Below are 17,147 nucleotides of genomic sequence, written 5' to 3' on the forward strand. Positions count from 1 at the left end.
TGCTGAGCCACGGGGGGCTGGTTGGCACCTCCAGCCGTTTGTTTCCACTAGAAAAAGGGGGTCGTTCTAGGAAACGGCTTCACTCCCGTCAGGGATCGATTTGGGCGTCTGCTCCTGCTTTTCCAGGGGCTCGTGTAAACCTGGGGGCGGGGGGGGGGCGCCAGGTTCCCGAGACATCGCCAGGTCCCAAGGCGATGTGCTATTTGTGGCAAGAGGTGACCGAGCGGGGCTCCGAGGTCGGCTCTCTCCCGCCGGGCGCCGCAGGGACGGGACCCCCTGCCGCTGGGGAAGCGAGCAGGCGCCCGGGGGGTGGGGGTGGGGGGGCGCTTCGTCGCGGGTGGACACACTTTGAAAGGGACGGGGCCAAAAAGGCGCAGGAGCAAGCGCTGGCTCTGAAGCCGGGTCCGATGTGAACCGCGGGGGCAGGGCGGGGCACCGAGGCGCAGCGCTTGCACCCGCCGGCTCCACTTTCTTCCTGTGTGTCAGACGCCTGGGGGCTTTCTCTGGCCTCCACCCTGCGAGGCGGAGGCCATCGGGGGAGTCTCCAATCGGCGTCGATGCGTCGGCCTTGAGAAGGCTTCAGGGTAGGACGCAAATGTGGCCTTTCCCCATGGCCGTTCCCTCGGGCGGGTCCCAGTGAAGCCGGTGGGCATCGTCTAACTTCCTGCAAAGGGGAATTTTGGTAGCGGCTTTGGGGTCAACAAAGAGGCCCAGTCAGCGTTTCACACGGTAAACAGCAAGATGACCGGTTTCAGAGTAGCCGCCCGGTTAGTCTGGATTCGCAAAAAGGAAAGGAGGACTTGTGGCGCCTTAGAGACTACCCGATTGATTTGCGCATAAGCTTTCCTGAGCTACGGCTCACTGCATCGGATGCACCATGATAGGCCTTGAACCTCATGATCGAGCCATAAATAAGCGATGTTCACCGCTGGGGGTCAACCCCGGTGCTTCTGGTTTAAATCGGTGGGATCGCGGCCCGTATTTCCACCTCCTCAGACCAAGGGATGGTGGCTCACACCCCCGCCTGGATGTGAGTCGCCAACCGCTCTCCCTGCCTGGGGCGAGCTGATCTCCAAGCGATCCCCACCCGCTGGAGCTGGTGTCGCTCCAAGGGCGGGGAGCCCTGGAGACATAAACGGGCAAGTCTGGCTCCTGGTAAATAGAGGCAACAGGAGCCCTTTACGACAGGCGGCACCTCGCTTTCCCAAGCAGCGCTCCTTTCATCTGGACCGTCCAAAGTACAAACAAAACGGCCAGGTGGGTTCAAAAGTGTGTGCCGCGTTATGCCTGTGAAACATACACGGTCATATTTACATACTAGTTTAATCTCTCGCGTGTAACGTTTCAAATGGGCCTATATACACGCACGCACCAAACAAATGTACCAATGATATTAACACCCCCCCCCCCACACACACACACACACACTGCTCTGGGTATGGCTTCCGGATGCAGTTGCACTTGATAGGGAAAATGTAAACAGAGCGATAATGGCAAGGGAACGAGACAGATTTATATCTGACAGATTTGTGGGCTAGATGAACAGGGCCCAAAGCTCCTTTTTGGCCAACTTCCTGCATATTTCTTGGAGACTGGACAGGCTCCATATAAAAGATTCCCAGGCCATGATTATTGGAGCCACCTATCAAGCGTGCCTGGTGACAGTAGTTATCTTCCCTGTTCCAAGATCAGCCTCCCAAACGTCCTGGGTGGTCGGACCGAGGGGAACACAAATACATGCCAACTGCTAGCCTGTGAACAAAGGGGAAATGTAGCCCTATGTCCTGGACCTGTTGGAAGCATTTGTTCCAGTCAAGATTTTGCATTTGTTCAGATCTGGAATAATAGGTGATTGACGCCTCCTCACAATGTTCTTTAACTCTCCGGGATAAATCGGAGCTTGTTTCTTGTTGTCATGGTTTTCAATAGGGTTCAATGGGATTTGAACCACTATCGACTCTGCTTTACGTCTACTGCAGCCTAGTCCATACAAATTTATTAGTTATGTCTTTTTAAATGAGATTAAATTGAAATGCCTTGCTTTCCCTCCATGCAACGACTCATTCAGGGATAGGTGGCCCTGTATCTCCTAATCATTTTAATCCCAGCAGAGATCCATAAACTGCGCTCGACAAGGTATGTATAGTATAATGTGTATTGTATTGTGGCGCTCCCGAGCTATGACTGATAACAGCTTACTGGTAGTTTGTAATGGATTCAGATCCCTCTGCAAACAAAGCAATGAGATTATAACAAAAGCATATTTAATATGTCGGGCCCTGGGGCCATACAGAGGCAACCAGTAGTGCTAGTACCAATGAAGTGAGGCAATACGTTGAATTGCAGTTGTAAAGGCCCCCCAAATAAAAGACACCGAAAAGTACTTATTAGTATCTCGTATGCAAACATATTCTTACTGCGCTGGGGTTTTTTGGAGTTCACAGAGGCACAAATTTATACTGTAGTCAAGGTGGCTCTTAAATGAAGTTTGCCAAGCACCCTCTAAAGAAAGTGTAAAAACTTTGTAAGGGAAAAAAGTCAGGATGAGAGAAAGAAAGTCTCTACTTCAGTGACCTCTCTTAGCCTTTTAATCTATTTAACATCCTAAACCCACACTGATGTGTAGAAATAAGTAAATGGTACTCTTCAAGCCTTAAGAGCTCTTCAGCATCAAATATTTGCTCTTACTCTTAGAGTTTTTCTCAAATAGCACAAGAAACGGTCCCCTTATAACAGCTGAACTGTCTAATATACCTACCTATTGTTATCTCTTCGGCATATTTGGTTTCAAAGGAAAATGTAATAACCTCAAGTGTGTTGTGGCTTGTTTTGATTGGGATCTACTTGGATACATTTGAAATTCTGCGTCTCTCTCTCTCCCTTCGTTTTAATGTCTCCTATCTCAGAGTTCCACCTTCAGCTGGAATACTTTTTTATGAGCTTTTAAACCACCGAGATACATATCCATTTAGAAGTTCTTAATGTCTGCAGGTTCGGTTCCCTGAAACAACCCTGCTAATCGGTGGTCATTTGGCAAATGGCGAGATCAAATTCTTTGATAAAGATGTATTGTATCGAATAAAAAAAAGGAGGACTTGTGGCACCTTAGAGACTAACACATTTATTTGAGCATAAGCTTTCCCGAGCTACAGCTCACTTCAAAAGCTTATGCTCAAATAAATGTGTTAGTCTCTAAGGTGCCACAAGTACTCTTTTTCTTTTTGCGGATACGGACTAACACGGCTGCTACTCTGAAACCTTGTATCGAATAGTCACTTTCAGAATCAGGTGGGACGTTTTTCAAGAAGAGACGCAGGTTGAACAGTGCGTAATATTCCTATTATTGAGTTTAAAGCACAAGTGACTTTGTTTATAGTTACTAGTAATAAAGACACTTACCTGTAAAGTTACACTACCAATTCCCAGGTCTCTGTAACTGCAACTTGCATAACGCTATACATTTTGTATGCCCCATATATGCAGAAAATACTATATAATCGTATCACATTATAATACAAACATAGGATTTCTATTTCTCTAGGCACGTACACACACACTATATAGACACAGTATCACGTCTATGTGTGTTTACACGCTCTGTGTACGTGTACATAAAAACACATACATTCTTTGCAGAATCGATGTCTAATTTATTTCATGGTGTCCAGGTAAAGAGTCCGATCCTGCTGTCATTAAAATCAATGGCTACATTTACATTGACTCCAATAGGATTAGCATGAGTCCCAAAATTTAGGTTACAGTTTGAATGAATTCCTCAACTCCTCTCTCAGGCTTCATGAAAAAGCTATTTGCATGTTGAGTTGTCTGAGCAGTCATTTCACTTACAAATATGCAATCCACTTGGTATCATCGTGAATTTTCCTGCACATAATTAAATTTCAATAATGTTGCCCAAGGCGATGTTTATTTGTATTGTTTATTCTTATTTCCACTGCTCATTTATTCCAAGAATATGGTTTTCCTCTGGGTCTAAGAAGCCTCCTTTACTTAAGCATCGAGCTCTTTTAAAGTAACTACTGCTTGATGCAGTCTGAGAAGATTTAGAAACATCCATAGAAAATTCCATTACGAATGTGTCCCAACTAAATGAAAGTTGTGCACCCTCCTACAGCTATTGGCGTCTGTATTAGACTGAGGGGAATTTCCTCCAGGAGTGTGCATTCTGGATTTTAAAATGGTTGCGGGTAAACCAGTGTCTTACAACTGTGTTATACTCTTCCTACATACTATATTGGAAAAGAGGGAACATGATCTAGTCCTGCTAGTGAATTCGATCAAGAGCTGCCAATTTGTTCGAAGCCATTTTTACTCCGGCTTCAAGTGAAATAGCTTACGAAAAATCGATCAGCCAATAAAAATAAAAATATGCAGTTTTGGAAGGCGAACGATAATGATTTTCCCCAAAAAAACGAAGCCATGCTGGCGAAGGGAAACGCCCTTTGTACTGTAAAGCTTTTGCTGTGAGAGCTCAGAGGAGTCTATGCTGCATTCAGTCAATCCCAGTTGATTTCCCTAGGCGTTTTGGTGTGCAGGATCAGGTGCCGCCTCCACTGCTAAAAAAAGAGAGAGAGAACGTGCTATTTATATACTCTCTTTCTCTCACACACACTTTTCTTCTCTGTTTTAGTGGCAAGTAAGTAGCACTGGGCGTGACCACGCACCTAACTTGCAATCTTCCAAGGCCATGTTACAAATTATTCATACCACCTGAGAAAATATGGGATGCTTTACTTTTTTGAAAGAAGCCATTTATTTTGCTCAGTGGAGTATTGCAAAGCAGGCTGAGTAAATCAATGCATCTGGGATGCTGAACTGACCATTTTCTCTCAAGTAGTTAGTTGTGTCTCCGCCTCGGACTAAAAAATAAATGTTATTTTGGTTCTGGCTGAAATATTCACGTTGTTAATTATGACATTCTGGCGCAGCCCTGGCTCAGACAGCAATGGGCAGGACTGGAAATATGACAAGAAACACTCTTCTTGTAAGGTTCTCAGTCAATTTTGCAGACCAGATACATTGGTGTACTTTAGAGAAAGTTTGGTCAGGCATTTGGACTGAGAGAACCTAACTTTATGAGGTTCCCTCTCAATGGTGCACTCCCATTTCTAAGAGACATGCACTAGGATTTCTTTTCCCAGGGAAGTTCTATGGCCTGTGATATATTGGGGGTCAGACTAGACTTTCACAATGGTCTCTTCTGGCCTTGGACTCTCTGAATGCAGTGCAGTATTTGGGAGTGCTACATTGCCAGAGGTGACCTCATTGGGCTGAGATGATAATCAAAGGTTCTTGCTCACTTCTGATTGCTCTCCAGGAGCGAGTTAAAAGTCCCATGGCTAGTATTCTCAGAGCCAGAAATGTGTACTTGGACCCCATATTCTCTTTATTATTACTACATTCATTTGTTTCATTTATTTGTGTCATAGCAGTGTCTATGGACACCAATTGAGGTCATGGTCCCATTGTTCTAGATATTGCACATATACATATCAAGGGACAGTCTCTGCCCCAAAGAATTTACAGCTTAAATAGATAAGAAAAAAGTAGGAAAAAGTAAATATTATTACCACATTTGGCAACTGGAGAGCTGGGGCATAGAGAAGTTATGACTTGCTTAAATATCATGAAGGAGGTCTGGAGCAGAACCAGAAAATGAACAAAGATCTTTGGCTCCCTGGTCAGAGCCATAAGTATAAATCATCCTTTCTCTTGTGCTGTGACAGATTTTAATGTTCAAAGCTGTATATGATATATTATTGAGTGTGTATTGGCTGTTCCCTTTGCTCATACAGTTCCTTTATTACCACTGTTCAGCTCTTATTACAGTGCTTAGGAAACCTTGGGTGAAATCCTGGCCCATTGAAGACAATGGGAATTGAAGTCAATGGGAATTTTGCCATTGACTTAAACGGAGCCAGATATCACCCCTTCAGCATGACAGGTGCTGTATGAAACCAAATTATATTCCACTTTGTTGTCTTCATTCTGTGAATCTCCCTCATTTCAGGTAACTTTCCTACTTCTGCTATCTCTTAACTCACTTTCTCTCTTAGAGCCTAACTCACTTCCTGTCTGTAAATCTTACCTTAAACTCATCCGTGTCTCTTTGTCTTATGATTGACATTCTCTGTGGAGTGTTTTGTGATAAGGTTGCTGTTTTGTAGTGTATATTATACTATGTCAGAAGGATGCCATTTATATCCAGTGTGTATTGTATTTGCCTCTATCTCTTTTCCTCCCAGAGGAATAATGGTATTTTATTGTAGTTTCCCCCCATTCCCTTAGTAGGTTTATCTCTTTCCTCTTTATGTTCCTCCTTTATTTTTGTTTTGTATTTTAAAAACGATCTACACACACACACATGCTTCTTGAATTTAACACAATACAAAAAAAAATCAAAAAGCCAAACCTGAAGACAAAGGTTTCTTTCTATAATGGTGAATTATAAAGGCTCTACATTTCTTTTACTTTTATCTCCAACATCCATGCCATATTTAAAGGCCTTCTACTGGGGCTGCTGGTCATGTGGGGAACAAATCAGATGAAGACTATATGCAGCTGGTTTGTCTCTGGGCTCACATTTGCTCTGTAACCCACAAGTTTCTGTTGTAGAACCTGATTCTGCATTGAAATCAATGGGACTTCTCTTGCATGAACAAGGACTGCAGGATTGGGTTGCTTTCTGCTGAGTCTGTGTAATTGACTAGGAGGAATGATTCTGCAAACTGAACTCAAGAAAGCAAGGAATGTACGAAGGGACAAATCCTCCCTGCCCTGCCTCCCTCTGTGGGCCTGGAAGCCCCTGAGCAGAACAGAACTGATATAGTTCCTCTGTGTGAGGAGAAGGAGATTGTGAGGACATGAGCAGGGGATGCACAACCCTTCATGCTCTGCTCCACTGCGACCCTTTGCCTCAGCATCCAGGGCATGGTGGTGGATGGATCTTACACTATATGGTCAACAGCACTCCTTGAGTGAGTGGGGCGCAGCAGCCATGGGGACTATTGTAATCCTGAGGCGGCAGTAGCAGCTGCAGAATGGCTCCACTACCATGGCCTGGAATAAATAGTCTATCAGCATCCCAAACCCCCCTCCCCTCCTCCCGCCCCCACAACCCAATCCCTTTAGTTTGTGCTTAGAGCCCATTTGCCTGGCTGTACGTAGAGTTCCAGATCTGATTCTAAATGAAGGGCAAAGGATATCAAGGGCAAGATGAGATATAAATCCAAAATAAAGCTGTTGCAACATGAGTATGCAGGGACCCTTTTCCTCCTCACAGTGTTCCCAAACAAGTGGCAGCTTAATGCTGAGCTAGCAATCCCGGAGTATAAAAGTTAACCACTAGCTCAGCTGGTAGTACTGATCACCCCAGAAGGGGCATGTCTTGGAAGGGGTTGGAGGCGTTCACCTCCTCCAGCAGGGGAGCACCAAAAGGCTAAGGAACTCAAGAGAAGAATCAGACCAGCTATACCTGCTTCTGCCCCAACGACTCCAGCCTCTGTTGCTCCAGAAGGGCATATCCAAAGATTGCCTGGTGTACAAGGGCAAAACCCAGTGAATTCTCACTCCATGCCTGAAAAATGTAGAGCTGTTCAGAAGGTGAAGAGCTCTTATTTTCTGTATGAGGAAAGACTGAGGAAGGGTTAAACCTGAGGAAGGACTTCAGGGTTTGGCCTCTACTGGGATAGTTTCATTAAGAGTTTCTTTGTGAAAATGTAGTATTGTGTCTTGGAAGAAAGCAGTAGAACCCCAAGTTTTCAAAATTATACATTTTGGGTTCTTTTGATTTGCTTTCTGGATTTTTTTGAGCTTTTGGGATTCACATTTTTAAGCTTTTCTCTGCAACCCCATATTGCTTATTTGCAAAATGAAACGTGAGATTCTCATGTAATCAATTGGTTTCGCAGTAGCTCTAATAAATGTGTTAATCTCTAAGGTGCCACAAGTACTCCTGTTCTTTTTTCATGTAATCAATGACTCTGGGAGCTGGGGCATTCGGGAAAACACCAAATAATGCAAGACTCATAAAATTACAAGAGTTGAATGAAATCAATGACGATTGTGCACAATTCAAGAAAGGCAAAACAGAACCAAATCTCTTACTTACTTTTGTTATGAAGATTTTGGAAGCCAATTATTTGCTAGTGAACTGACATTTACTCTTTTCCCTGTTGTGCTACAAATTACATTGGAGGCCACTCACAGTGAATTTGGGAGTAGTGAAACGCCACTTTATGCTAAAGTAGAATGAATCTCTCCCCCCCCCAACTGTTTAATGGATCACATCATGCAAATTTCAGGTCTAATTCTGTGATTCATTTCTGACAGGGAACCTCTGTTTGGGGCAAAGTTTTTCTATGAAAAGTAGAATTTCAGTATAAAAGACTCCACTGTGTATATATCTTTACTTGGAGCTTCAGAGCAGGACACATATGTTAGATTTTTTTCTCCTCTAGTTTTTATTTCACAGATTTTTTACTAACACAGAATCCTGTTCTGATAATATTTTGCACATGCTGTGTGCACAATGCCTGCTGCTGTGTTCTAAAGGATAAGCCAAGCTTTGATCTCAAGGTTCTCAAATTACTCAGAATTCATTTCCATCAGGACATTGAGCCATAGGACATGGCTAAACATTCAAGAACCTTTCTACATTATAGTATAAGATACTAGGCAGTACAAAGATATTAATTGCTGCTAGGTTAAAAACTAGGGAACGAGGTGTTTGGTGAGCCTAAAAAAATTTCCCCCAGTTGGAAGATTTGATTCTGAGACTGTAGCTGAAAAGATGTTTTCACAAAGATCAGGGGTTTGTTGCAATCACTGGGCCTGATTCTGCTGTGATTTTCACTGGAGTAAATTAGAAGTAACACCACTGACATCAGCGGGATTCTACCCACAAAAGTTATTCTCAGAAGTCTCCATGATAAATAGCAGCATCCTTAACTGTGCAAAGAAATGCCACTCCAGCTATTAATGTTTGTAGAGAGGTTACAGCAGAAACAAACATCTAAACCACAAAGCTCTCCTTTTTACTTTTGACTATAGCTGAGAGAAAGCAAAACCCTGTATCCAAATGATCCTCTACAGCTGCAGAGTTCAAAATAGGCATCTCTGTTTTGTGGTTTGGACTCAACTTTATTTTTGCCATTCTTGTTTTGTTCTTAGAAATTCAAGTTGCGGAGATGGGTGCTGAGTATTTACTGTAGTGTATTTTTATATTTAATTTTACTCTAAAACTAAGAAGTAATAAATGACCCTGACCAAATATCAGCCCTAATTTATGTATATATGTTTGGGGTATATGATTTAACATATTGCATAATTTAAAAGGTTTTATTTTATAGTAAGTGCTTCATCTTCCTTTTCTCTTTCTGTATCTCAGATCTCCCCATAGGCACCCTGTGCCTTTCTTTTCTCCTCTTCTATCCCTACAAATTTTTGCTTCCATCCTCCTTCCGCCCCCAAACTTTTAAAATTTAAATCTTCATTTTGGTCACTTTCTTGTGGAAACATCAGGGGTTGAACAAATTTTACTGCTACTAACCATGGGCTCGACCCTGCTCCTTAGTCAATAAAAGGATGTAAGGAACAATTTTACAGTCCTTGTACATGTTTTTCTGTATTATAAACAGACCAGTCAAAACAAAACTAGAGGAGACCTCCTCTTTAGTGGTGTTATAGTCAAAGGCTGGGCACTCTGTTCATTACATATTTTGTGAGCTGAAATGTTACATCCCTAGTATGAGTAAGGAGAGAATACTTAGATTTATTTGTTTTAACCATTTCAAAGCCAGTCTATTCAGTTACTTTTTAAATGGCAAGAGTGCAAACAGTCTGAAAGTTTTCATTTCAAATGTTGTTGGTGTTTGAGTTATTGAAACAGCCTCTCTGCCAAAAGGCAAAGCTGCAGAATCCAGAGGCACAGGGTTGAGACGCAGGCAGGCTTAAGTTCTAATTTTGGCTCTGTGTCACTAACTCACTGTGTAGCCTTGAACAACTCATGCTACTTTCCTGGCTCTGTTTCCCTGCCCTATGAAATAGAGATAAATACACTAACCTGCCTACCTCTCTGGGTGCTGTGCAGACTCATTAGTTAATGTTTGGACAGTGCTCTATATAAAATGCTGCAAAAATGCTAAATAAGTATTAAAATCACATTTGAGTGGACAAGTGGTTCATAATGGACTAAAGGCCTGATACTGCACCATTGGAGTCAATTGGAGGTTTGCCTTTGACTTCGCTGGGAGAAGGATTTGAGTCTAATGCCTTTGTTTATTTTTAAAGGCAATTTAAATGGCCATGGTTTCTAATGCAGAAAAGCTATGACACATGTGCAGTAATAATTTCCATATGCACTTTTAAAATTAAAGGCTACTCTGTGGTGTTTGATACCTGGGTACCCCTGGATATAATATTATGTAGCAATTCTAAACGTGTCCCTCTAGGTGATCACATCAGTGATCCAAGGATGACTGACGTTTCTCATATAGCTTTCCGTCAAGAAGTAAAACAATTAAAAAAGGAAATAAAATACAAAAAGTGTGTGATTTTGAATAACGTTTTATTAGAATTTATGATAACATATAGAAATACACAGGACATGAAAAGTCAATTTCTCTCCTATAGGCCTGACAATTGCACTTCACTACAAGTCTATCCCCAATTACATATCAGGAAAATTGTTCAGCTGATTAACACGTGAACTAATTTGTGATAGGTTAACATTCATGCCTGGATCACTACAATATTTTCTCAAGCAGTCTCTTTATTTTTGAACTTTGGAGTACATTCTGCATTGACTCACAGCTGTGCCATCACACTAGCTTCACTGGGAAGGAGCAAGTGGGCAACACAGTCTGAATTTTGATCTTTGGAAGTGTAAAACTATCCCAGAATTTAGGCCTGACCCTTCCCATGTTGACATAAATGGCAAGCCATTGATTGACTTCATGATCAGACCTAAATAAATAAATAAAACTGATTGGATAGAAAGAGGAGGAGTGGGAAGAAAACACATGTAACAATTAAAAGCAAATAAATGGTTATTTATCCTTCCCCTCCCTTCCTTTGCCACACTGTGTACTGAATTCAGTAAATTAGTGTCCTAGCACATCAGCTGTGTTCTTTAGGAATTTGGCAAGCTCATCCCATATAGCTCTAAACTCAGCTGAGTTGTCTTCTAGCTAATTGACAGGTTTCAGAGTAGCAGCCATGTTAGTCTGTATTCGTAAAAAGAAAAGGAGTACTTGTGGCACCTTAGAGACTAACAAATTTATTTGAGCATAAGCTTTTTGTGAGCATCCGATGAAGTGAGCTGTAGCTCACGAAAGCTTATGATCAAATAAATTTGTTAGTCTCTAAGGTGCAACAAGTACTCCTTTTCTTCTAGCTAATTGTTTTGTATGCTGCCATCCCTGCTAAATTCAAATACCCGTCCTTGTAATTCTCATCTCTTTCCATCTTCTCACTAATAATCTCTTTGCACTTCATAGTGCAGTTGCTACCCACTTAAAAAACCCTGTAGTTTCTTCTCTTAATACCAAGTTAACATACTTACTGTAATAATGCAGTCTATGAAGGTTTTCACTTATACTCCAAAAGTCATGAAAGCCAGGGTTAGGCTCATCCATTCATGCCTTCCATCTTGTTTACTGGATTAATATGAGAACAGTTCCATGATCTCATGTATCATATTGTGATGCCTTTACACAATGACATGAATGAGGAACAGCCTCTGACTCATTTCCACTAGAATAAAACAAAACATTCTTGGGGGGGCCTTCTGTTGCTAAATGAAAGCTGAGGTGATGGAGGCATTTATTGAGAGTATTTCCCAGTGAGAGAGCGAATTTTTCCCTGTGGCAATATTCTCTTACTATGACTCTTATTTATTTTTGTATGCTTTTTAATGATTGACCTTTTTGGAATCATTTTTGTCTGATGGAATTTGTCCTAGCAGAGGGATATTAAACCACTTTCCTATTGTTAGATTTGATTCATTGCAGTGTCTTTCTAAAATGGAATTTTTCTCTTCTTCAGTCAATTGGTAATCAAGCTGTTGATAAACAGTACACGTAACCTCCTACAGGCAGGGACTGTGTCATCTTCCGTGTCTAGTACCACACCAAGCATGCCTGCAGCACTTAATGAATAATAATAAAATAGCAATAAATAATTATTTAAAATGCTAACTCCTCTCTTATGAATTGGCTGTTTTCTGATAGACTAAAGTTCCCGTGTTTTGATTTAGTTCAATAGAAGGTTAAATGTTCTGTATAGGGTGGACTGATAGCTATTTCAATTGGTGAAATATTTTATGCTTGTTTTAAAACAGTAACTGTTTCATTTTATTTTATGTATTTCTCAAAAGGGTTGCCTTGTAGAGCCTTCCTTTAGGTCTACAACATTTTTACATTAGGGAGAAAATAGTCTATCTGCACTTGAATAATTCCACTGTATATTCTGTGTTGCTGTATCTTTGGCTGATTGTATTTGTAAATAGAAAACAAAAATGAAATGAAAGGGGAAAAAACCACAACTCTGAATGCCTTATCATGCAGATGCATTTCAAAACACTTCACAGCAATGATAAAAATTTAAAAGAAAAACCAGTTCATCCTTCAAAATTCATAATAATTTGCAACCAGCTAATGGCCAATGAAAACAAATGTGTCCTGAGTTTAGACTTTAAACACAGGGAAGGTAGCGACATTGCTAATGTCAATAGGCAATGAGCTCCACGTGCACAATAGCTGAAAGAGCGACCACCCAAAGTGACACATTTTAGTATCGAAGATGCAGAGACCTGTATCAGTTGACCCCAGCTGACCAGAAGAGGAAAGAGTTACTAACTCAGAAAGGTAACTTGGGCTCTGCTTGTGAATGGTTTTGTAAATCAGCATAAGTAATGCAAAATTGTAAGTAATGCAAAACTTTCTCGGCAACCAAGTGTGAGTGGGGTGGAATGGGTTGGCGGGTTTCACATGATCAAACCTCCTCATAGCAAATCCTAGCTGCTTTATTAATACAGTACCATTTGCAAACTATGTTGGCGCATCAATACATAGTGCAACAGTTACTTTAAAAGTTAATGTGTGCAGCTTCTACTGTATTGACACCAATAGCAAGAGTTTCCATGTGGATCTGTGTGTGTGATTAGAAGCCTTAAAATATGGATAAAAACAGAGGAAAAACATCATATTTATACCTAGTTATCAGGAGAGTGAGCATATGCTGTTTTAACAGACAAACCTGGATCTTAAGCTTCTTTGGCATGTAAAGACTCTTTGTGCAGCTGGGAAATCCTTGCATGCTTTTCCAAACTCTAAACAAGTGTTCTTGGACTGCTGAGAAAAAATGTTTATTTGCTTAATTTATGTCACAGTTTATTGTGTTTTTTGGTCCTCGGAGGGTTTTAATTTGTTTGTATGTGGCAGCTGTATTGCAGCTGCAACCACAATATCCTCCGTCTTTCTTTTGTGTCAACAGCAGCTTTTTCTAACATGTCCTGTGCTGTACAGCACTGATCTCTATGTTCTCCAAGCATTCAGGAAAAGCTTTTATTTCACTTAATTAATGTATGTGCATGGAGCAGTTCAGTTCTAGCTCTGGCTGCCTCTTTTTGACCCTCACAAGCACTTTTTACATTTTCACTTGTGTGATACCATTACAGCACCACTTCACCTATTCTTCTAATCTCAGTAGAGATCCAGAATTCACCTATTATTAGCATGTGAATTGCAGAGTTACATTTTAGGTACCTCACCTAAGAAAAAGAGGGTCTGTCTCATCACTGCTTTGGTTTTAAACTTGGTACAACTCTGCTGAAATCAATGGAGTTACGTTAGTGTAAATTCAGGATAACACAGCAGTGAATCAGGCCTAAGATTTTTAGTGAATGTTATCCAATGTAAGTATATACAATCATGTGCCAGTAAGATCACTAATATATTTTATTATAAGATATTATATTGACAAATAGTCATCGTTATCTCATATTCTTTTAAATAAACTTACTGACTTCTTTTTTTAAAAGGAAAAAGGAATAGCAGCAAAAAAATAAGAGTGAAGAAAGACTTAGCTAATCCTGTGGAAGAAAATGAATATTGAATGATAGGGGGGTTTTCAAGTTAAGCACAGACCCACAACTGTTGATCCCATTGACTTCAATGAAATACACAGATTTACACTACCTGAGGATTTAGCTCTAAATTTTTATTCCCTTCTTTACCATCTTCCCACACCAAGTTTACAGAACATCCACAGAGAAAGAAGGCTTTCAGCTCTTGACAAAGATCTGAAATGTTGCAGTGCTATGTAACTGTCTAACTGCTCAACAAGGTTAACAATGTATTCAGCTTGCACGCATGAAGGAAACCTTAAACAAATGAATTTACAAAAATGGACTATTGCTAAATGGGCAAGTGCTAGTTGGAAGACAATTGCTTCAAAAATATTGCTATAAAAATAAGTGTTGAATTAAACCTCTCTGACCATATTCAGACAATGTAAGGAGAACGGATTACATGCTAAGAAAGTGAAGAGTTAAAGCAGAATTTCACTCCATTGTGCCTAGGTATTAGAACTCTGGCACATAAAAAACTGATGCAACTGAGTGGAGAATCAGATGATACCAATAAACCAATGGAGTTATACCAGCATAAAACAGGGATAATGCAGTAGAGAATCAGGCCTGGTAATGTGGCATGGAATAAGAATCTTACGGTACCTAGATGGGTTGAGTTAAAATCAGTTTTCATCCAGAACTCTGAATTTCCTTCCTTTCTCTGCATAAATTAGTCCTTAACATTCTCTGAAAGTACGGTATGAGAACTGGTATCACAGATCATCAGAGCCTGTTTAGACCTGTTATAGTCTAGAGCAGTAGTTCCCAAACTTGTTCTGCCGCTTGTGCGGGGAAAGCCCCTGCCGGGCCGGCGGGTTTATTTACCTGCCGCGTTCACAGGTTTGGCCGATCACAGCTCCTAGTGGCCGCGGTTCACTGCTCCCGGCCAATGGGAGCTGCCGGAAGCGGCGCGGGCCGAGGGATGTACTGGCCACCGTTTCCAGCAGCTCCCATTGGCCTGGAGCAGCAAATCGTGGCCAGTGGGAGCCGCAATTGGCTGAACCTGCAGACGCGGCAGGTAAACAAACCAGCCCAGCCCACCAGGGGCTTTCCCTGCACAAGTGGCGGAACAAGTTTGGGAACCACTTGTCTAGTGTATAAATACGTAAGATTTGCCTATAGGCATTTAGGCAAAAAATGGCATATCATTTACTCATTCATAATCATAGTTGCACAGAAAGAGCTGTTTTATCATGTAAATTCATCTTTTTTTTTTTAAAGAGGAGCACTGTTTATCTGGTAAAGACTGTGCTAGATTGTGATTTCAGGCACCAATCTACATGTAGCAGCTGGAGGCATTGAGCCTCATTGACACACCTGAGACACAATTCCTTCTCCGCTCCCTCCTTGTTGGTAATAATTTACTTCTAAACCAGTGGGTTTCAACCTTTTTTCATTTGCAACCCTAAAATATTTCTAATGGAAGTGCAGACCCCTTTGGAAATCTTAGACATAGTCTTTGGACCCCAGGGGTCCGCAGTCAATAGGTTGAAAACCAGTGCTCTGAACGATGCCAGCAATAGGTAACAAGCCCCACGCCAGCAGGCAGAGGGGGATGGACCCAAGGTGCCAGCTATTCCCCATCCTTTTCCAGGAAGGCAGTAAGTGGGCAAATAGACCCACTAATTTCTATATTCCTGTACCCAACTGCCTATTCCCTTGCCTGCGAGTACAGTCTGAGTCACTATCTAACCTATTAAGAAACATGTAAAGCCCAACATTTCTATACAGAGTAGTTTAATACTACCTGTCAACATCTATGGTTATGGAGGAGTTATAAAACTTTGCAAGATGGGGTTTATATTGGAAACAATATACAACCCTTATCATTGCCTTTACTTATACAGGGCTGCTAAGTGGTGTGGCTTTGGGCCAACATTTTCAAACCTGGATGCCTAAAGTTAGGTTCTGATATCCATCATTAAGTATCGAACTATTATTTAGGGGCTTATCTCTGGATTTAGGAGCCTAACTTTCAGCACTCCAGTTTGAAAATGTTGGTCACAATAAATGTAAATTTGTTAAAAGTGGCAATGGTTCTATGATATGTGCCTGATACAAGCACAAGAAATTGTAAGTTCTATCAATAGATGCTGCATGTCTGATTTACACTAAAGCAGTACTGCTATCCTGGCTTTCAAAAGTCATGAACTCACCCCTTCTTCCCCTCCCATCATCATGAGATTGGCTTAAAAAACACATATGTGTTTTTTAAAATATATTTTGGGTTCTTTTTATTCACTCCCTGATTTTTGAACCTTTAGGGTATGCTTGTGTCATGTTTACAAGTTTTCCTCTGCAAACATAAAGGAAACTTAATCTTTTTAAAAAACAAAAACTGACATTCTTAAATATCCTCATGATTCCAGGAACCGGGACATTAAGAAAAACATCCAATATTGCTAGACTCGTGATAAAATTGTGAGAGTTGCCAATCCTGCTAAGACCTCTTTATACTGCTGGAGCAAATTACATTGACATCCACTCTAAGGCTCCTTTACTGCCAGAGAGGGGGGTCTTTGTGTAAATGAGAATCAGGCCTTGTATTTTTGCAGATTGTTTAGTACAGCATCAACAGTAAAGATTGTTTCAGGTAGGTTCAGATTAAAAAACCTTGGGGCAAAAGAGATATTCAGTGACTGAGTTATCAGATATCTGCTTCTAATAGGGCTCTATCCATTTTTTTTAAAGAAGTATGTCTGATGTTTCCCTTTAACTTGGCCCATTGAACCTGCCTATTTCCAGTTTCAGGATTTCCACTAGAAACCCCTTTTGGTATATAGGCACCCAGCCAATGTTTGGGAAGTGTTGTGTAGATGTACATTTTTGCATAGTAAGAAGGAAATTCATATGCTGTCCAGCTCTATTTGAGATAATGAGATATTAAAAGCTAGGCACCTACCTCACAATGGGAAACCAAGGATAGCTAAGCCTAGATCCTCCAAGGTGCCTAAAACTATATGTTGGGGCCCTGGGAGGAATGATGCCTCATCAAGGC

At 41.2% G+C, this 17,147-nt stretch overlaps 1 long non-coding RNA gene across 1 annotated transcript; it reads right to left on the reverse strand.

The window, feature by feature from the left end:
- Window positions 1–10,576: 10,576 nt before the first annotated feature.
- Window positions 10,577–14,171, reverse strand: LOC122460743. Its single transcript, XR_006282219.1, has 2 exons — window positions 11,582–14,171; window positions 10,577–11,001 (listed from the first exon to the last, which is right to left on the reverse strand). It is a non-coding gene; the product is annotated as an uncharacterized LOC122460743 (long non-coding RNA).
- Window positions 14,172–17,147: the final 2,976 nt, after the last annotated feature.

This window comes from Dermochelys coriacea, chromosome 6 (assembly GCF_009764565.3).
Source record: "Dermochelys coriacea isolate rDerCor1 chromosome 6, rDerCor1.pri.v4, whole genome shotgun sequence".
In the NCBI taxonomy this organism is placed as follows: Eukaryota; Metazoa; Chordata; order Testudines; family Dermochelyidae; genus Dermochelys; species Dermochelys coriacea.